The following is a 23,613-nucleotide window of genomic DNA, read 5'->3' on the forward strand; positions in this document are numbered from 1 at the left end:
AGAAAGAAAAGTAGGCTCCAGAGTGGAGGTTACCACACAGGAAGCTTGAGGTTCTATGGAAAAGGTTAGCTGCATGGGGAGAAATGTTAGACTATGCAAAAAGCCCCTTCCTCCTCCAGGACCATGTTTCCATTATTCCAGGCAACCAAAAAGGCCCAGCTCTATAAGAAGAAGGTTGTATGTACACATCATGCAGAAACTTAAATGACATCCAGATAAAAACTATGAGTAGAAACAAAATAATTTCTGGTTTGTACAGCTGTTTGGGTAAAACTTCCAATTATCAAAATATCAGCAGCTCTTTTGCCATGCCAGATGTAAGGGGTATTTTAATTAGAGAAACATAAGCTCTCTGTAAGCCTCAAAGTCATCAGTGGGAATTGTCAGGGTTTCGACATTGGTGATGTGGATGCCGTGTCCCACTCCTGGAAAGAAGCCACGAGGAAGCCCAAAGAAACAGGATTATGTGTAACACACTTGGTTAACTGAACTGTGTTCCTTTCTTTCTGTGCAGAGTCTAATCAGTTAGTCTGTATATGAAAGCATTGCAATAATACAGTCTAGAAGCAAGCAAACATAAATCACCACTTTGGCAACAAACCAAGCCGATAGGGAACAAAGCATAGAGATAACTCTTAGGTAGTAGAATAATAGCATAACCCAAGATGACTTTATGTTATTCCAGAGACAGAGCGAGGTTGAGCATTATTCCTAAATACTGCAGTATCTACAAAGGTGAGATGATTATTATAAATCAGGATGTTGCAAAGAGAAGAAAAGAGCTGTAGCTAGAGACAGATGCTCCAATTAGCAAGATATCCATTTCCAAATTATTATGTTTTCAAATAAATTCTGACATGCAATTTCAGAACATTGGAAAATAATACTAAACCAGCCCAAGTAGAAACAGGAAGTAAATCTTGGCAGAGCTGTATGCCTTCAGCATAATACTAATAATTCATGCCATTGCTGAGAAGTGGGGGAGGGGTGGTAGTGGTGAACAGAAAGATTTTAAAAACTAGCCTTTAACTTGAGATGATTTCCCCAAACTTGGAGTTACAAATCAAAACTGGCCAAGTCAGAAAAATATCCTGTAATTTCTAAAGCAGACAGTTCAACCAGATAGTTGAAATTGGTCTTTAAGGACCCTCATGTTCCAAAGTATCACATACGGCTGAAAAATCTTACGAGCTTAATTTTACCCTCTGGTACATGGCACACATCATTACGCATCTCAGAAAATCTATACTGTTCCTACATGCAGACAGACATAAAATTCTGTTTTCTTTTCTGTAAGTCCATTCATGCTGTCCAGTTGGGACCAATGTAGGCACATAAAAATATTAACCCCACTACCATCCTTTCCAACCCCTCAAACACATAAGCCAGTCTTTTTTTTTTTTTTTTTTTTAGGGAGAAGGGGGACGTGGTGATTGATGTATCGACTGCAAAAAGCTGCTCTCTTGATGAAGAAGGGGAAAGAGGAGGGGTTGGGCAGTGTATTTCAAAGTAGGATCCTGTATAAGAATCAGCTGCTTTGCTTCTTACTAAGCAGTTTTCTAGAACCATCCCAGTCCTATGATGTAAGATTCTGTGGAGGGTTGGACCTGAATTTTAAATAATCTCACTAGGGATTTTAGTACATTATCTTCTGAGTATCATTGGCTTAAGCAGAAGTGTGAAGTCTCCCTTCCCCAGCGTGCTCCGTAACCTCTAGAATTTGTGGGTGCTGTAAAACCAGTACTAAGGAATGAGTGCTGGGAGTGAAAAACATCCAAGGGAGATGAGACAAGAAAGAAAAACATCAAGAATGACAAGTTTGAAGATCAAATAATTTGAAGTCTGAATGTCTGAGTACTGACTAATGTATGACATAGGCAGACATAAGCTATTGAAATAAGAAGCAATGGTTTGGGGATAGAGTAAGGAAAGGATATAAAATGGCTGTGTTCTTAAGCTGTCATTTATGTCAGCGTACGGCTTGTCACTGGAAATAAGCTGAGAATCCCCTTTGTATAACACGGCAGTGAATCTTGGAAATTCTTACAAGCATGTTTAAGTGCTGTTTGAAAACTCAGCCGAAGCTTTTCTGTTGGTTCAGTTTATACAGATGCTGCCAGTGTGACACCAATAATGATGTTTTATGCCAGGCAATATTCAAAAACCTTTAGATGTATTATCTCAGTTAATCTTTTCCACACTTCTCAAGGTTGATGCTATGAATCTTCCTGTTTTACAGATGAGGACACTGAGGCCAGAGAAGTTAAATATTTTGCACAATGTTTCGGTTCCTCAATAGCAGAACCAGGCTTTAAACACGGAACGCTGACTTCATGGCGTGTGCTGTAAGCCAGGATGTTTATCTGCCTCAAACTTTGGGACTTTACAGAGCAGAGGTCAGCAGAGTTTTTCTGTGAAAGGCCAGATACTAAATATTTTAGGCTTTATGGGCCATACAGTCTCTGCCATTATATCATGAAATGCACAGACAAACCGTAAGTCATGGTTGGGTTCCAGACAACTTCATTTACAAAAACAGATGGCAGCCCGTGGTTTGCTGTTCTATTGTATTTTTTTAAAAAAAATCCCCTCCTTCATGGTGATGTAAAAGAACTACAACTTACTCTTTTTAAGGGAAGACTTTTCGTGAACAAAAATTTTATATTCTCTTCCCTGGTGTATTTAAAAACTTCGGCCCCTTCTCACTGCCAAGAGGCAAAAGGGCAAGTGCTTAGAGGAGACTCGCACAAGTTGTTATGAGTTTGTTTTGAAGTGTTTGCACTGTCTGATCTGGCTGTTCCTGTGGTCAGAAATACGGATTTATGAAACGGCTGCTGAGCTCCAGGGGTGGGACTGTGTAGAAGGGAAACAGATTCGGCGAGAATCTTGGAGAATGTAAATCACCTGGGAGAAGATCACAGCTGTGATCTAGGCTTCTTTATCTCCCTACTTTATTTTTTGGAGGGTGGGGATTAGATTTTTTTATTTGTGTATATTATTAAGGTAGATATTGGGGATCAAACCTAGGACCTTGGGCATGCTAAGCATTCACTCTACCACTGAGCTATGCCCTCCCCACTTTATCGCCCTACTTTAATTGAAAGGAGTGCCCAAACCAGACAGAATCAATAGTTCTGAAGACTAAACTGTTGTGATGTAAGCTTTTTTTTTTTTGGCTTTGCACACACATATCCCGACTAAATGTTGCTTGAATACACTTTCTTTGTATTTCATCAAAATGAGGAGACCTTTCTAGTCTAAACTATTTTGGTTGGTCTATTAATGAGCAACTTGCAAATTAATAAATATTATTGATAGTAGCTTTCAGAAATTCTCAAAACTCTCTAGAATTGGGTCTCCCTCCACCTGCGAACTGGAACTATGAAAACTGCCACACTCCACAGAACTGGAAAGTTGAGTAAGAAAATAAACACCAACAAGTCTTATTAAGTGCAGAGGGTGAAACAGCTCTTGTTGGTGAGGGTATTGTTTAAATTCTCAGTGGTTAGGGAATTGTACAAACTCCCTTTATGTGTACGTGGGCTTGGTAAGTGGATGCAGCAAAGTAGGATTCTCACTATAAAACAGCACAGGAGAGCCTTTTCAACAGTTTACTTAAGAGTTGTTTCAGTACAGTCATGTAGAACACTCTGGAACTGTTGGAGGGTGAATCTATATGCACTGTAAAAGGGGAGTGAGGGTCTTACATACACGGTGATGAAATATGGCAAGAGTGGAAGTTGGCTTTGAATTCCAATGACTGAATCAGAATTGCCACCTTTTTATGTGAATTGGTTATCCATGTTTTTTAAGAAAAACATGAAAGAAGGAGTATGTTGTCATTCTAACAAAACTCGAAAAAGTTGAGCGGTTCTCCCGTGAAAGGAGTTGTTAGAAAGAATGATCCCTTTTTCTTGGTTTTTATAAGCTTTCTTTTTGAAAATGTTAGCATTTATGTGGACAACAGCATGGGTTCTTCTAGTGACCAGCAACTACTTGGTGATACTGGGGAGACTGACAGCCAAATAAAGACAAACAATTGAGACTGATGTAGCTCCTCAAGCTGTCTACAAATTAGGTTCATAATTAACTTGAGGAATATTTATGCATATGAGTTTTGAGCTCCTTTTTTTGGAGGAGGAGTTTTAATTGATGAAGGTGAAATTAAGCATAATCAGGAATAACACAAAAGGTGATATGACCACCGTTGTTCAGTAATAAACCCACTCAAATATTCTGAATAATATAAAATGCCTAATTCTTATTATAAATACTCTCTATTTATTGAGCATGTATTCTATGCAGTACTATGATAATGGCATTACATAAATTATTTCACTTATCTAATTCCATCTCTACGAAGTAGGTGATTTTATTTTCCACATTTTTACAGATGAAGAAAATGGCCAGAGGCACATAGCTCATAAGTGGGACTTCAACCCAGATCTGTCTGATGCCAAAAACTATAAACTTAATCACTAGTTAGAAAAAAATACAGGGATAACTGAGGACTGTGCTTGTTTTATATGGAATTGTAACTTAGGGATGAGAGCTCATGAGTAACTTTGATGGTATAATTAAAGGATAGAGGAAGACAACGTTTTTCTTTTCTTTGGAAAAGAAACATAAGAGGTCATGGTGAAGGCATTTTCCCAGCTGAGATCCCCAAACCAGCGTCAGCATTCCCTCCTCAGACCTTCCTTTGCTGCTATTGAAAGGGGCACTGGCATATTATTTTTTTCTCTCCTCATGCTGTTTGGTTGTCACGTGACCTGTCAGGTTTAGAAATTTTTTCATTTACCTATATGGTTTCTCACTGCTTTTGCTCATTACTCTTTGAACTCCATGAGTCCTCATTTCCAGTTAGCTTTGTTTCCCATTTCACCCCAGCACCTCCCGTAGGGGCAGGCACAGAGAAAAGCACACAAAACCCAATAGGAATAATAACCTTTACTGAGCACTTGCTGCATGCAAGTCACCTTGAGACTCAGAGGGAGGACGTGGCTCTGCCGTGTGTAGCTTCTTTTACCCGCCGCTGGCTCTTTCCATGCTCCCTCTGGCAGCTCCACTGCCTGTCATGTAAATGTGTTGTCTTCATCAAGTCCCCCACAAAACTGTTATTTGTATATTCTTGATTGTTTGCTTATTCTATATGTATAGTTTTATCTAATAATAATATACATCACACACAAACACAACCAGAGGGATTTATCCTTTCTCTTGTGAAGCTGGGCTTTTCTTCTTGGCCAAATCTCGAATAATACCAGCCATGAAGCTGGACTCGAATCACTTTTATATACCAGCTTAAAAAAGGGAAAAAATGAACTCAGCTTCTGAGAAAGAAAAACTCTAGAAGGGGAATGAAGAAAGCCTATTTAATATTGATCGATTGAGTTTCTGATTGATTAATATCCCTGTGCTTGTGAAGAATAGAAGTGAAATTCAAGACCCAGTCTCACCACTGAGAAACTGACAGTTTTTCAAATTGGGGAGGTATGGGCATTTTTGAGAAAAATATTTTGAACAGATGTGTCACATGTCCCTTGAGTCTTGCACAGAGCTCTGGACTCACACAAGTCAGCTTGCTGGTAAAAGGGGAGGGCAGGGAACCATGGTGTGGAGCTTGGATGAAATATGTGCCCCAAGAACTACCCAGTGAACATATGGGGGAAACAGAACTTTGATGACTAATAGTAGATGTTTAATATAATCTTATATTATCTTAGATAAATGTAAAAAATAGGAGCTGAGCAAGATTCTAGTTAGCAGATCCAGGAGTGAGAAAAAGAGAGGCAAAAATTAGGTAAACATTAGATAAAGCTGAATGAGTTCAAGTATAGAAGGTGAAATTATTAATAAGAGTTATTCAATAAACATTTGTTTTGACTAATTTGATTTCAAAAATGCTTATGAGAAGAAATGGCCTCCCTCTCCACCCACATGTCAGTACAAGTCGTTCACTCAAGCAGAAGGGAAGATTAGCTGTTTATTTATTTTTAATCATCCTTGAGAACAAGGCTCATGCAAGAGATTGCTTTATTCTCTTATCTTCCAGCACCATCCCACACTTTGACCGTCATAAATCACTCTTTCCCTTCCTCTCTGCCCATGGGACCTGTGACTTCCATTCTTAGATACATCTATGCCATATGGGTAAAAGAACAAAGTGAGGAGTCATTTCCTTGATCTGTTTTTATCAACAGCCCAGAAACATAAGACAGGATCTAGGGAAGTTTATACAGGAAAATGAATGACGTATTTGAGTGAGAGGCTAAAGCAGGGACCGTGACTGAAGGAGATTAGAGGTATCACCTTAAGGGACAGCCTAAAGGGAGAGTCTTGTTACCAAGAGATAATAATTAGAGTTTAAGATTTAAATTAGTCTGCTTTGCTTTTCACTTATTTAAAGACAATCAATTAAAGGCATGCCCAAGAACCTGTAAAAGGCATGAATCTAAGAGTCAGAATCCTCTTGCTGAAAATGTTCAATGGCCATTGGTAGATGCTATGCCAAAAAGATATCCTCATCGTGTTTCTGAGATGCTGAGAAAGGAGGACGCCCTGACATGGGCTTGCCACACGAGAGCTGATCTCTCTGTCTTTTCAAGATGGAAATCTGGAATGGCTTTTGGGGGAGTTTGATTATTGAAATGTGCAAGGGACAAGAGGTAATATCTTTGATCACTGGTTTCCAAATTACCTAAGTAGGCTAGAGATTCAATTGCTTAACTTGTCGATGGAACAAATGGACAAGTAGGCAAGTAGTCATAGCCTTTGTAGGGCCACAAACCTGGACATTTGCCCCAAGGCGCTTGCCGCCACTCTGCGCTGTAATATAGGTGGAGGAAAGGCAGTAGAGTAACCCCAGGAGAAGATGTTTTTGAGGGGACCACTGGCCTGCTGTACTTCCCTGATAGCTGTGATCTCAGGCTATTCCAGGTTATCCAGAATAATGTTCTCTCTGTCTCTTCCTTTCCCTCTTTCTCTCATTCTCTCCCTACTTACTCCAGAAGAGTTATGAAGGCTCCACAACTCAACAGTATGTATCTGTGTGTTTCCCTTCATTCCTCCCCGTTGCCTCCCTCTCCCTGTTTGGGGCTAGCAGCCGGTAAGATTTATGCATATTTGGCATGTTTAACCTTGTAGTGAAATATTTGACTATTTTTGGAAATTTAACAGGGCCTAAAAGATATATAGGTGTATAACAGATACTTTGGAAAGGGTCAGAAAAATCTGAGACTAAGCAGAGTTACAGATTAGGCATCTGCCAATACTGCAATTTATTTTGGTGAATAACTGTTGGAACAAGAGTTTTTCTTGAATAGTGGGATCCTTTAGTGGTCTGGGAAGAGAAGTAGTATTTTTGGGGTGGGTCAGTGTTTTGCCATTACTTTAGAATCACTCTGTTCCTAATCAAGGAGAAAGGGATTGAATTTACTTTTATTAAAGAAAACACACACATTAAAATATAATTATTTCAATGGAAACTCAAGCTCTTCCCTTCCCTAGTGGATAGCAGAGAGGGTTGGGAAATTCTTCCTTTGATTCTGTAGTATATTCTAGAACATTTGGCAGGAACCTCAGTGATTTCAGAATGTTAGAATTAAACGGAACTTGAGCGACCACACTTAAGGGAGAGAGTGAGGCTCTGAGAGCCTGCATGACTTGTCTGATGGGACACCGCCAAGGATGTCATGCTCAGAAGGAGAAGAGGACCAGATCTGAAGTGTGGCCTGGGAGGGAGTTCTGCCTTCACTCGTGCTGAGCTTTCACCTGAGATATCTATTTGCTCTGAGCCTGTTGCCTTCTGTGAAAAATTAGAGATTCTGGAAAGGCACTGGTGGGGATAAGAAAAGATCTGGGTACATTTTAAAGTACTATGCACATGTGAAGTATGCAGATGGTAACATATATGAAGTAATTAGATGGGAACTTCTCATCAAGTTTGCTTTTTTATTTTTTCCCCAAATGAAATCAGTATTCAGCCAGGATCTGCTGCTGACTTCACAGCTGGAATAATTAATCCTTTGAGGGTCATGAGACTTCAACAAGAAACTGATTCAAGAAATGGGCTCTCATTGCAGAGAAATGGGTCTGTGCCAGTGTGCCCATGTGCACGAGCTTACACACAAACACACACATTTTGCATGCATATACAACTTCACGTCCTGTCTGCCTCTGCCAATTCCAGCACAGCACAGTGGAGTAAACATGGACTCTAGAGACTGGTAGACCTGGGTTAAAATTCTAGCCTTGCTACTTCGCAGGGCCATGAATTCAGACAAGTTACTTAACATCTTTGAACTTGAGTTAAGCTTCTTCAACTCTAATACAGAGATAACACCCACCCACCTAATACATCTTGGTATATGGTGGGCTTATGTATTATCTTCCCAGTAAATGGTAGGAGTAATAGTTTTTAATCATGATTTTTATTATTACCTTTGTTTTCCACAGCCCTGAGGTTCTGACTTGGTATATGCCTCAAACGATTCTGCTGTTGTAGATCTTTTGAGTGATGCATGGATAAAAATGGCCCCAGGGAGATGTTCAATTTTGTCAATTTAGACCAAAGAAAATTTAAATGAATATTTAAACCCCACCAGTGAAAATGTTCCCATCTAATTTGGGAACATTTAGTGGCCATAACCACTAAAAATGTTTTTTACTGGAAAGGGTAGATAAAAATGTTTAACAGGCTGACAAATATGGTAAATCTAATTTAACATGTTTAAGACAGAATTCTTGTCTGAGTATTGCCCACCATTTAGACTTTCATGGAGATATAAATTTGTATTATATTTAGGATAAAACATTATGAACTCAATTAGGCCCAACATGAAGAGTTATATTGCTGGAGTATTTTACCTTCCTGGCTTTGTCAGTTGCCTTGGCTTCAGTACCATTTCCCCTATTTGGAATATACCCTTATTTATAGTAACTACTCTTTTCTTATGGGCCATTTCTGTCTTGTTTTTTTTTCTTTTCAATTGTTTCTTTTCCCAAGGTTCTGATGGTAGTGTAACATCTAACATAATTTGGATTCCCCTTTTGTATTTGGTTTTTAACAATCACATCCAGATGTTGTTTGCAGTATAGCCTGATTCTCTTTCAATAAAATTTGGGTATTTCAGAATATTTTACTATCAAAAGCTTCTTTCATATTCCTTTCAGATCACAGCGATTTATATTTTCTCATAATTTGTGTGGTTCCAACACAAGGTCATAGAACAGACAGGGACTTTACAGGTCATTTTGTCCAATCCCCTGTGTCAGAGATGAGGAAACTGAACCCTTGGGAGACATTGGGACCGATGCTAGTAATACGGCCAATATTTGTCAAATCTAGGAAGAAACCCCAGGCCACAGCAAGCTTGAATACTACAGGGTTGACTACTAAAATATTTTTGAACTTAGAAAAATTCTCTAATTTATATACCAAGTTTGAAATCCAACCCAGAAAGATGTTCCAAAATCCCTAAGAATGACTGCAAATTAAAGATGTTATATTGTGACTTCTTGAAATACATAACTTTTAAAGCAGATCATTACTTGCGTGTCTCTGAATTTGAAACAAACTTGTACTTCAACTTTTGTCTTCTTTGAACACATTAAAGAGGTCAGTTTTTAAGCAATAAGCCTTCTCCATTTAAGTAGTTTCCAAATGTAAAGTCTGCAAATGAGAAGAAGTGAAGTCATCCATAGATCATATGTCATCCAGGGGCACGTGTAGAACTTTAATACTTTTCTCACTAGAAAAAGAAAGGTTTAAAATCTAATTCATGTGGAAAGGAAAAACCAAGAAGAACTAAACCTTCTGCTAAACAAGACCAAAAGTATATAATTTTAAAAATGTATACTGTAAATGCTAGTGCATAAAATGGCTCCATTTTAATCACAATCCACTTTTGATTTAACTGATATTGAAATGAGGAATGCAAAGGCAGATTTAAAGTCTTTTTTTTTTTTTAATGGGATATCTGCCAACAACTAGCAATTGAATAATTATTTTCCCCATAGGACACTGGGCTCATTGGAATGTGCCTTAATATAATAATCAGTTTCAAAGAAATTCTGATGCCAACATAATATGAAATTTGGTCATGATGCTCTTTTCAGGAACATGCTTTTACTTAGAGAAATGTGTTCAAGTTTTGTTTAGTAGGATGCACTGCGAATGTTCAGTCTGCCACTAGCTGAAAAACTTCTACAAGACTTTGATATGCAGGCTTAGAAGATTCTGATTTAATCATCCATTACCATCTTCAGTGGTCAACTTTAGAGTGCCCACAATATAATAGGTACTGTGCTTGACACTGAGGACAGAAGTTGATTCTGTTTAAATCAATGTTATCCTCAAGTGTGCTTAGAAGAGCACTCATTTTTGAGAAAAATAAAATAATTATGGTAATCTGTGTAAAAATCAATGATGACAGCTAACATTTACTCATACCATGTGCAAACAATGTGTTAAACACTTCATACTATTATCCATTTCCTATTATTTCATTTAGTCCTCACGAAAGCCCCCATAGTAGGTAATATTATATTCTCTTTTTCAGAAGGGTCATTGAGGATTAGAAAGGTTCACTAAGCTGTTCCTGATCCTGTAGCTTTTTTGTATTGTGAGCTGGGCTTTGAATGCTGTCTGACTTTACACCCAACACCTTCAACCCTGTAACACAATAGTGTGTCTAGAGGGCCTTAACAGTTACTTCCCGTGATGGGCCAGTTTTGTTGATCCTAGGCTTTAATGTGAAAGTTGAATTATTTAGATCCATTCTTGGAATCATCTTGAAGGAAAATTTAATACACCTAAGATTTAGTATCTTTTAGGTGTATTTTATTACAGCTGAATGAACTGCCGCATCCAGAAATGTGACAACTAATTTGCAATTCAAGTTCTGTGCTGCTTCTGCAAAAAAAAAAAAAAAAAAAAAAAAAGGCTTGAATGCTAAGAGGGTAATCAAAAGATCTGGGAAGCTGAAGGCAAAAGTGTGGTTCATAGAATAGCACTTGAAGGTCTGCATCCCATGATTCAAAGCATAGCTTGTAATATGAGGCGATGATGCCATTTCTAGGGGGTTATGCTCTTTGAACTTGTTCCACTGGTCTGTGCCATGACGTGCATTACACTCTGAAGGACTGGAATGGCTTGGAACACAAGAGATGTGAAAACTGGATCTCTGGTTGGTCAACCAAAAACATGTACTCCAGTATCACACAACTTCAGTTCATTGAACACATGCAGTGAAAACCTTAGGAATTGAGTAAAGTTCTGTAATACCCAGTGTATGATTCAGGTCTGGCACCACTGGTCTAAATTATGGCTTGTTCTGGGCCATACAAATTTTTTAATAAGTGGGAGTTTGAAAAAATTTGAAAAAATGGAAGTAGTTTATTGTTAATTTCTTGCTTCTAGATTGAAGGATTGTTATTAGTGTGAGATTTGCTGCTTGCAGAAAAACAAGTCACAGTTATAAAAACTGATAGGCTATATTTTACAGAATGACCTTGCCTCCTTGCTGTTTTTATTATCTAGTAAACAACGTGTATATGGAAAAAAACTTTAGAGATAACATAGGACATCCTAAATTTTGGAGGTTCACCTTGCATCTTCACATAGTAAAGATGCTGAAAAGTCTTTACAGTCTTCCTTAACAGTGTTTCTCAAGTTTCTTTACCATATAATACCATTTTCAGTGACCATTATTGACATGGAACTAGTATTCCGTAGATGACAGCAAGGATCACATAAGAATTACAATTCTGGTTCAAAATGTCTCTTTTCCCCATATCCCACTGATTTTGTTTTGTTTTCTATTTTTTTTTTTATTCTGCAAAATAATGAATCCCATATACTCATCACTTTAATATAACAACTATCTGGATTTTGCCACATTGCTTCACTTATTTTGGGGGTGATTTAAAGCACATCCAACACATAATGTTTTATCCTTAAAAACTTCAGTGTGCTATTAGAAACAAATAACAAATCTTTACCTACCTACCATACCATTATTCCCTCTAACAAAATTAACACTACTACTTTCTACACAGTTGATACTCAAATTTTCTAAATTGTTTCCCATACATCTTCTTTATTAAGTGTACAATTTAGTAGCTTTTAGTATATGCATATAGTTGTGCATTCATTGCCACAATCAATTTTAGAACATTTTTATTAACCTCCAAAAGGAATTCTACTCTCTTTAGCCATCACCCCCAAATACCTACATCCTCCCCAGCTTTAGGAAGCTGTTTCTGGAGATTTGCCTTTTCTGGACATTTCATACGAACAGAATCATAATATGTAGTCCTTTGTGTCTGACTTCTTTCACATAGCATGATATTTTCATGGTTCATCATGTTGCACATACATTGGTATCATTGCTTTTTTACAGCCAAATAATATTCCATTGTATGGCTATACCACATATTATTTATCCATTTGAGTTTCTTTTTGGTAAAAAAAAAACTTTATTAATAAAATGTCAAAATTTGCAAAAAGAGAGAGTATAGTACAAGAAACCTGCAAGTAGAATTTCTATTTCCACAGTTATCAAATTACGTCTCATCTGGTTTCATCTGTAGTTCAGCATTCCCTTGCTCTCTAAATTATTTGAAGCAATTCCAAGACATAGTATTTCATCCATAAATATTTCAGTATATATTTGTCAATGGTAAGAACTCCTTTAAAAAATCACCATTATCATACCAAAACAATAAACATAATTTCTCAATTCCATCAGGTACAAAGTTCACTGATAATTTAATGTTCACCAAGATGCTTGTCTTCCTATATTAAATTTGATTTACTTAGTGGATATTGAAGTTGTCAAAGCCAATTGATTTAAAAAGTGGAACATTCAGTATGCTACAGGAAAGTACTTCTTTTTATCTTTGAAATTGTAAGACATGAAGCCTTTACATGGTGAGAGCTATCACATGGAGTATCTGCCTCCATCTGTCACTCCTGTATCCCTCAAATATCCTTCCCCAGATTTAGAAGAGCATGAGCATAGAACTCAGAGATCAGAAAGCCGAGATCTGGCAGAGACAAGTTGCATGAAGACTCCATGAACTGGAGCAATGTGATACTGATCTGCTGCAGAAACAGTGATCTGCCAGCCAGAAATTCTTTCTGTACATCCAGGTCATAGAGTATAGTCTGGACTGAGGCCACAGCCATGAGGGTCATAACAGTACCACTAGTTGAGATGGAGGAAATGAGTGAAAACAAAGGTTCCAAGTAGGATATAATCTGTTCTTTCAGGCAAAATGTCTAGGACTCATTGATTTGATCAAAGTACACTTGTGTTGATTTTTTCCTTTCTTTTTTGGAGAAAAGTTGTTCTATTTGTCATTGAAATTATAACTTAGTCTTTAAAATAACTACCAAAGGTCTTTAAAATTATTTTGACACTTAGAAATTTGTGTTTATCTAACCTATATGAATAGAGGAACAACTCTTCTCCTACTTTTTATATTGAATGGTTGTAGTTTCTGAGAGTGTATATTTTGTCCTACAAGAGAGAAATGAACTTAACTCATGGCAAATTTAGCAAATGTTTTGCTGTGTGTGTGTGTGTGTGTGTGTGTGTGTGTGTGTAAAATCAGCAGCTAATCAGTTAGGAGAATTTTGATCTAGAGCAGTGGTTCTTAAGCATGTGTCCTTAGGTACATTTTAGGAATACCTGAAACCTTTGAAGTAGCATGTAAACAATTTGTGTGTTTATCTGAACTTAGGTTTTGGTTTTTATATTTTGAAGGTGCATAGCTTCACAGTTTCTCTAAGAAGTCTGTGACCCTTCCCTTCTATGAGATTACATTCCAGTGATTTCAGGGTTTGACAAGAGGAACCAGTGGATTTCTTTGAAAATAATGGTTTTTTTTTTCCCTGTCATGTGTTCTTACCAATCAGAAACTTAACAAGGCCAGGCAGAGATCAATGTTTGTTGAATGAATGAATGGATGAAGTTAACAAATTGCTGCTTCTCTTATTATACTTGTTTTTGAGATTTTAGCCAAACTGATTATTAATGGATTGTTCCATTGAGGACAACTCCAGCACCCTAAAAGGTCAATAAGAAGCATAAATGTCAGGAAAAGACTGTATGTCCCATATCCTTGCAGACATTCTTAATGGGGAAGTGCTTAAGCAGTAAATTTAAATGATAGATTTTAGAGTTACTTTAAAGGATGCAGTTGTGTGGCTCTGTATGTGTCAGAGGAAACACTGGAGGTAATTTAAATTCACAGAAAATGATGTGTTTGCCATGTGGGATACAGCTTGGATCCATCTGTCCACTTTCCATTAATCTTAGAGGGATGAACCATCACAAATGAAAAGTATTTTGTGATCTAATGAGCTGTTATTTGGAGAAACCCCAAATAGAATCAAATTCTGGGGTTTGCAGTTCCTTTGAGATTGTTGTTATTTGTGTAATTCTCTGTTTTATTAATTCTGGCCTTCTGACTCATTAGGAGGAAAGAAATTTTTAGCTCTAAAAAAACCAAAATGTGATGCCATTAAAGACAATGGAATATAGATAATATTAAAAGATCAACACTGGCCATTTTAGGGGATTGACTAGACTTTCCACATTGACACTGACCATGTGTCTGCACCTTAAGCCCTTTACCTCTTACCAATGACAGTTGTGCCCAGGGTGTCCAGCTTCTGGATGAAGCTGTTTACCCCGTCACAGAGGTTCTGTGACACACAACATTACCCTGAGAAGACATGTAACTACAAATTAGAGCAGGAAATGGAGACTGTCCTGTCTATTTCAAACCATAGGGTAGTTTCCCTTAACTAGAGTGTCAGCATTTAGCCAGAATACTTAGGGGATAAGTGATCTAGTGTTCTTAAAGGCCCTCATGGGTGGCAAGATAGATCTACGTCCTATTTGAAAAAGGCAGTCTAAAAACGAGGGACTAATCTTTCTTGAGCTCCCGCCTCAATTTGCATTTTGGAACCTAGAAAAGGAAAATGCAGTTAAAATAGATTATCTGATGACAAGGAGTCAGACTTACGAAAAGAATATTTAAGCTTTATACCAATGAAAGGATGAATAAAATACATTTCTTACTGGAGCACAATCTTAGTGAAATTAAACATGTATAATAATTACACTCCAAACATGTCCAGAAGCCCTGTAATGACAATGAGGTCATAAATGGGAAAGACAGAAAAAACATGATCTCAGCAAGGAGGGTATATATATTATATAAATAGATATACATGCATTCATATACTTCAAAAAATGTTTCCCTACTTAATGAAGTTTTTATATTATCATATAAATAAATAAGACTAATATTAAGGAAACATTAGTTCCAAGTTACTACTGAATAAAAACAAGGTAAAATATTTAAGTATGCCATGAACTTCATAGATGTCCAATAGATATCTTGATGCAAATGATGATAAAATATTGCCTTAATACATTTTAGGGAAATTCAGATTGAACGTTTTCTTTTGCAACTAAATTCAGTTCCCTAAAATTCTGTTCTCTGCTTATATTTAGATATGTCTTCATAAATGTGGTGCCCAGAGCAAATATAATAGACACAGAAATCAAGTCAAGTATAGTGTGCTGGAAAAAGAAAAAACAGTTGACTAGGAGTTAGGCAGCCTAGATACTTATTCTTCCTCTCTAGTTAAACTAGTGGTGTGACCTTGGGCAGGCAGCTTAATCCCTTTGAACCTGGGTTGTCTGAGCTATACTATGAATTGGTTGGACTAGGTTTTTTTAAAGTGTCCTTTTGGTTCTAATAAAAATAAAATTCTAAATTGCTCTGTGAGTTAAATCAACATGGCCAACCTGGTTAATTCTGGGCTTCCAGCCCCTTTAAAATGGAGACTAGTTTATGTGAATTATACAAAAAAAAAATTGATTCTTCTCCTTTTCCACTTTGCCTTTGAACACACAGTTTCATATTTTTCATCTGTATGGTGGCATTGTGGGCCTATTTATTTTTCCAAAGACCTTTTACTCTGATTATTTGATAAGAAACAATAGTTTTTTTTCCCCAAAGGTATTGAGTTATTCCCCTGGCCGGTATTAGGGTAGATAAGTCCTTCGAGTTTTTAAATGAGTTTACATTTTCATTCTATCTCTTTGATTCAAGTTTGAAGGGATTCTATTTTGGCTATTTTATCTCTCTGCCCCTAGGAAAGCCAGACTTTAAGTTATCCCCAAGGTATCACTGGCAGCTTTCCACACCATCTGTAATGTATAAATATATTCAGTTATTCAGTATATTCCAACTTAGCTAGCCTAGTAATTTTATATTATTGGAATCTTTGAGGAGAAAGGCATTCATTCTCCACTGATTTATTCTTTACTGTTAGTTCTGAACTTTTGATTCAGCTGACAAGTAATCTAATAAAGAAACAAAACCCTAAAATTTTTCACAATGAGTTAAGTAACAGAAAGTTCTGGGGCCCATTCATTGTCTTTATTGCCGTTGACTGGCTGAATACATTTGAGCACCCTTGGCAGATTCCAGATTTAAATTTAGGAGATTGACGCAGGTCAAATCACTCTCAATAAAGGGTGCTTGTCTTTGGCTCTCCTCACTTGATAAAACCTTTTGTTCACCTTCTCAACACAGTATCACATTAGTTTCTTGGATTATTTCTTCTCTTTTTAAAAATTCCTCTTTTCTTTTTCTATCATTGTAATGAAATCATTGTAATGAATGAAAGAAAACATACCTTCCTCCCACCTGTTCCATAAATTTGCTTTATATATTTAAATATTAAAAAAATTTAAATATGAATTTTGTGGACTTTCATACATGCACAGACAGCTCCACCTACATGAGAGGTTTTAAAGACAATAATGCTTGGCTGCTCTAGATGACTTCTTGTAAATATGAGCCCTCAGGGAAGAAGTGTATTGGAGAAAAACATCGGGAAGGGGAAGATAGATAAGAGTTTTAATACCAGTTCTCTCATTACAAGTTATATGACCTTGAGAATGTCTTAATGCTTTTTAACATCAGTTTTTGTCCTGTGTAAAATGGGACACCTGCTGTAAAAATTAATTTTATAATCTGTATAATTTACTTGGTAAAGTAGGGTTTCAATAATTAGAGGTTATTATTTTTAAGAACTTGTATATTTTAACATTTTTGCTTGCCTTTGGATAGGATACAGAAAACTCATAAGGTGCGACTGTCCTTGGGAGTTTACAATTTAGCTGGAGTTTAGAGTTTGCTCAGATATACTGCAACAGATTTCATACATTATTCATTCATTCTTGCACTCATGTATTAACACATTTATTCAACAAATGCTTCTTCTATGCCAGATATTATCCTTAGTGACTGGGGGTAAATCAATGAGCAGAAGTACAGAGCTAGAACCTATGAAAATTTACATTTATCACTGGCATTTTTTCCTACCTTGTCTTAGCACAATTGGTGAATTACAGTGGTTATGAAGACATGACTTCACATTGCTTTTATTTAAATCTCAAATATCTCATGTACTAATTAGTTATTTCTAGGCAAGTTCCTTTTAACTGCTCTGAGCCAGATGTCTTCATCTGCAAAATAATGGTCATATTTGCTGAGATGTGAAGATTAAATGAGTTAGTATACATAAAGTACATAGAGTAATCCCTTGCATGTAGGAATTACTTTGGACCAATAAAATGTTAACTTTATTATTATTGTTGTTGCTATTAAGGCACTATTTTCCAGGTATCAGACTCTCAATTTTTCTTTAGAGACCTACCTTCTTTCCATTCTCAGTCCAAGTTTTGGCCTTCACGTGTACTTGTGACTTAAGCTTAAGATAAGCTTAGTGGTGATTGGTCGAGTTAGGACAAGAGCAAGTCAGTCAAGTTTCATCAGAGTCCTTCCTAGGGCTTTTGAGATGTTTCTTCTCTTCCCTGGTAGAACTGAACCTGAGGTGATGTAGCCCTTGAGTTCCTGGTAAACTTCTTGTCACTACTCAGAGCCAGATAAGGAAACCATCATGGAACAGGGCAGAACAAGAAGCTGGAGAGAAACCAGACACTAGTGATAACACGTAAGCCTCTAGATCCAACAGTACAAAGACATTACTCCTGAGCTTTCAGTTTTGTGCACCAACAAATTACAATTTCCCTATCCTGTTTTCTTCAGTGTGTGACTAAGTTAGCCAGAGTTGATTTCTGTTGCTGGCAAGTGAAAAAACCTAACAACTTAGTAACCAACTCAGTTACAGAGGCTGATGCAGTTTTCTGATTAAGAAATCTCCTTCCTTCCTTTCTCCCTACGTCAAATAGAGTCACCTCATGTCACTTTATCAGCATTTGCTGAAGTTTTCCTTTTGGGTAGAAGTTTGTGATTGTCTTTTCTGAGACTAGAACATTTTTGGAATCTCCCTGAGATGACCATAGTATAGTCAGAAGAAATGACAAGATAAAGAAAATTGCAGATGAATTCAGTTGTGGGTAAATGGTATATTTTTGTACCCAGCAGAGAGAAAAATGGAATAGTACAAGTTTATTATTGTATATGTGGCAATATAAGAGGCCTGGCATATTTAATCTACAAAACCACAACTAGATTAAAGAAGGACAATCAATTAGGCTATGAAATTAAATAGATGGTTATAAATTTTAGTACATGGTAAGGGGAAAATATAAACTATAAATATTAGAGCAAATAACCAGAACATTGTGTCTTTTTTGTGTGTGTACTCGGGATATAAAATGGTCAGCAACTTTTAGAAAATGACATATGACATGCCTAGTCTATGACTGACTTCATTGTTTTTATCATCATTACTAAAACCACCCATAATCAAAACAAAGGAAACCATCACTAAGTATATCTGATGTTAAGCACTTAAGCATTTTGAGTAAGTACTTGCCACATAAAATTCACCTGATTTCTCATTCCACATATAGGACAGAAAGTCAAGGATCCTTCTTAATGTCTTTAAAAGTTCTCGGGGTTGGGAGCCTAGGTTTCTCTGACTCTGACCATTTTCTTACATTGATTTTTTTTTTTAAACCTGTCTCTGAGTTTTCTTGTCACTGATTTGTCACCTCTACGCTAGATTCCATTTTGGCTTTTTATCCATTGAAGGACTAATGACGCAAAATGCATTATGTAAGAGATTTGTACAAAAATTGGGTGTGGGTGCAGAATAGAGCCAGTACATATAACAGGGAGCATTTTACATTTGCATTTTTGCATGATAAATATCTTTAATATGGGCATACAGCATCCATGGTCCATTAAAGTCTCTCAACTATTCTTCTTGGCCATTGTCCCTCCTACTGCCGTGACCTCCAAACCTCCGTCTTGCTGGGGTTCTTCTCTCCCCTCCATCCTGTGCACCTGCCTCCCCTTATCGACCTGCTAAAAATTTATCATGCAATCCTTACAACCACCTGTGAGCTTTGTTTATTATTAATGTCAGGGAAATAAATTTGACCCACTGAAATAACTTGGGTTTAGGAATTAGCCATGCGTGTTGAGGTTAGGGAAGTTCTTTGGTATAACAAGTCAGCATCTCACATCTGTTGCTGTACCTTCCTGACTCCCAAGTGAGGTGGTAGGACCTAGTGTATGTATGACAAGGAGGGGTGAGTGGAATGAGAAGTGGAGTTTATCAAAAATACTTTAAAAAACTTTTAAAAAACATTTGAAAATTTTATAAAGTCTGATTTGTGGGTTTATAACTAGAAGGAACTCATTAGCTGGGAAAATAATTCAAAACCCAGGGACATATGCCAAGATCTAAAAAGAAAATTCTTCTTCCTCTTTCTTTATCATTTCCTTCATAGGAGAGCCATAGCTTGCAAATTCCCTTTTTATGACTATGCAATCAAGGTGCATTGCCTTCTTATAAGACAATTAATTCTGATTTGGGTGATGGTTTATGATTTGTAAGGAAAGAACTGAAGAATTTCTCCTACCAAATTTCTCTTATCTAATGTTAAGTTGTAATGTTTACACTGAAGTAAATATTCTGCTCATTCAAATTTATTCCCCAAGTGGCGAATAAGCTTATCTGTAATCATTAGGATGACGGTGGTAACAATGGGAAATATTTCTTGAGCTTTTATTGTACAGCAGGCACTTGGGTTTATGTAAGCATTATCTCATTTAAGTCTCCCAGTAATTCTGCAACAGAAACTGTTATTTTATTTTTATTGAAGTATAGTTGGTTTACAATGTTGTGTTAATTTCTGGTGTACAGCATAGTGATTCAGTTATACATAAAGATATATTCCTTTTCATATTCTTTTTCATTATAGGCTATTATAAGCTATTGAATATTGTTCCCTGTGCTCTACAGTAGGACCTTGTTGTTTATCTATTTTATAGATCGTAGTAACTGCAAATCCTTAACTCAATTTATTCCTCAAAACTCCCCCTTCCCCACCTGATAACCATAAATATGAAGATTCCTTAAAAAACTGGTAATAAACTTAACCTATGATCCACCAATCCCACTCTTGGACATATATCCAGAGGAATCTCTAATTGGAAAAGATACATGCACCCCAATGTTCATAGCAGCACTATTTACAATAGCCAAGGCATGAAAGTAACCTAAAAGTCCATCAACAGATGATTGGATAAAGAGGTTGTAGTCTATATATATAATGTACTACTCAGCCATAGAAAAGAATAAAATAATGCCATTTGCTGCAACATGGATGGACCTGGAGATCATCATAAGTGAAGTAAGCCAGAAAGAGAAAGAAAAATACCATATGATATCACTTCTGTGTGGAATTTAAAAAAAAAAGATACAAATGAACTTATTTACAAAACAGAAACAGACTCACAGACAGAAAACAAAGTGTTATTACATATGTCCATTTTTATATCTGAAGAAAAGGAAACAGACACAGAACAGATAAATGACACTCTCAGTGTCACATCAAGACAAACGTGGTCTGTTACTTGTGTAGTGAAGTTTGGATCTGCAGTGGTTTTGTTCCTTAGATGCTTCATGCTTGTGGGGATGCTTGGAAGCATCGTTCTGGTTGCTTCCATGTTGATTCTAAGGCAATTTGGTATTTATCTCATCAAGTGGTGAGCTGATTGCTACCAAACCTTTCTTTTCTGTTTTATAGTTAATGATTCCATTTTGAAGAAATGAGATAAAGGAGGAGGAAAAGCCCTGTCACCACAAAGACAGAATCATAGAAATTCTAGAAAAATTTTAGAAAAAGATTCCTTACAGATGAATAATAAAACATGAAGAAATCTAAGGCACAGATATGTTGCCTGACTTGCTCAAGGTCAGATAGTTATATAATCATGTTTCCCATTGTCAAAGAAGTTCAGTGTTTTAAGCAACTCATTTATTTTAATGTTGGAAGATCTCTATAAATCTTCCTGCATTACTTAGATAAATAATTTGCCACTAAAATTGTTTTTCAGTAATTTTGTTTGGCCATTTTAATGTGTGTTTTTCATAATCTCTAACGCTGAATTTCTCATCAATTCAGCCCTCCAGATTTTATTAGGTTTTGCGTGCTCGGGAAATAACACCATCAAAGCAGAGTTATCTTCACATACGCAGGACAATTATATTGATATATCATGTGCTGTATTTTAATTTCAAAATTATTGCCTCATTGTTTTCTCCTAGAGCCCAGTTTTATTTCTCTCTTCTTATCGTTAAAGGTACAGCGGCAAGTAATTCACCCTTAAAAAAGGAAGTGAAAACAAAAGGTTTGCTTAAAAAAAATGTAGCTAGAAAAATCTCCCACAAAGTGAATTCCCACAGTGTTAATGGAGGATGTAAATTTAGCCCAGTGTGATTCAAACAATCGAGTTAGGAATTTTAATTTAATGGTTTGTTCCTTTGAATTGTTAAACATTCACCTCATTGTGCAAGTTGTGTTTGAATTGAAGAAAATTAAACTAAAATGTGTTGAATGTGCCCCAATCAGGTTATTCTGGGAGGTCTGATTCACAGGCTGAGTGATGGACTGGAAAGTGAATTAACAAATGGAAGACGAGGAGGCTTAAATTATTTCACTTCACTAATAAAGATTCTATTCTCTCCCAATATTTTAGGATTTAAATATTTGGTTTTTGTGATGGCTATGTCATTTTAGCAGTTTAAAGAGTCTGGGGGAATTATCTTATTTTCATTTCAACGCAACCCAGAAACCCATGTTTTTGGTATGTTGGCCAGAAACCTCAGTGCCTCGCAGATGAGAGGGTTTGTGAATCAGTTCCTGCCCAACTGGCTTGGTTGTGGTAAATAAAATGCTGGAGGAGAAAAACTGCTGGTTGGAAGAACAGATGAGATTAAGAACCAAGGATTTTTTTATGGTATCTTAGAGAATAGTCCATTAGGCCAAATGGGTCAAGACAATCATGCCTCATGTTTGGAATTACAACTGTAAGATTTGGTAAAATACAGCACTTTTCTTGGAAAGTAAGACAACACATAAAAAAGCCCATCAAGAGGAAAGTGATTTGATGATAAGCTTTTTACATGTTTACCTATAAAGAAAGAAATGTTAATAAAGCAAGCCCTTTGACAGTAAAACAGAGTTCTTACCACTTAGAGGCTTTAAAAGTTAGACCTGGTGGGGACCTTAGAGCTACATGTATTGTTCAACTCCATTTCCAAGATGTTGAGACTAAACCTCAGACATGAGTGTGTCTTGCCAAGGGTCAAACCAGTACCTGCTGAGTTAGAACACATATGTCTTTTTTTTCTTTTCATGCCATTATGCCTCCTGGTTTTCTCTTGGGAACACTTATGTCTCAAATAGTTGTCGTTGCCCTCAAGTCCCTTTCCTTTTTTTTTTTCCATATTTTAATTGAAGTATAGTCGGTTTACAATGTTGTGCAAATTTCTGGTGTACGGCACAATGCTTGAGTCATACATGAACATACATATATTCATTTTCATATTCTTTTCACCATAAGTTACTACAAGATACTGAATATAGTTCCCTGTGCTATACAGTATAAACTTGTTTATCTATTTTATATGTATTAGTTAGTATCTGCAAATCTTGAACTCCCAATTTATCCCTTCCCACCTCCTTTCCCTCCTGGTAACTGTAAGTTTGTTTTCTATGTCTGTGAGTCTATTTCTGTTTTGTAAAGAAGTTCATTTATCCTTTTTTTTTTTAAGATTCCACATATAAGTGATATCATATGGTATTTTTCACTTTCTGGCTTACTTCACTTAGAATGACGTTCTCCAGGTCCATCCATGTTGCTGCAAGTGCCATTATTTTATTATTTTTTATGGCTGAGTAGTATTCCATTGTATAAATATACCACCTCTTCTTTATCCAGTCATCTGTTGATGGACATGTCTTGGCTATTGTATATAGTGCTGATATGTACATTGGGGTGCATGTATCTTTTTGAATTAAGGTTCCTTATGGACATATGCCCAGAAGTGGGATTAGTGGATCATATGTTGGGTCTATTTTTAGTCTTTTGAGGAATCTCCATACTGTTTTCCATAATGGCTGCACCAAACTATGTTCCCACCAACAGTGTAGGAAGGTTCCCTTTTCTCCACAGCCTCTCCAGCATTTATCATTTGTGGACTTTTGAATGATGGCCATTCTGATTGGTTTGAGGTGATACCTCATTATAGTTTTG

The 23,613-nt window shown here is 36.6% G+C and overlaps 1 long non-coding RNA gene across 7 annotated transcripts in view; it reads left to right on the plus strand.

Annotated features, from left to right (window-relative positions):
- LOC107034014 (uncharacterized) overlaps window positions 1–23,613 on the plus strand; it is a 152,441-nt gene that overhangs the window by 40,186 nt on the left and 88,642 nt on the right. The gene's annotated exons all lie outside the window — the stretch shown is intronic.

Source organism: Vicugna pacos, chromosome 11 (assembly GCF_048564905.1).
Source record: "Vicugna pacos chromosome 11, VicPac4, whole genome shotgun sequence".
Taxonomy (NCBI): Eukaryota; Metazoa; Chordata; class Mammalia; order Artiodactyla; family Camelidae; genus Vicugna; species Vicugna pacos.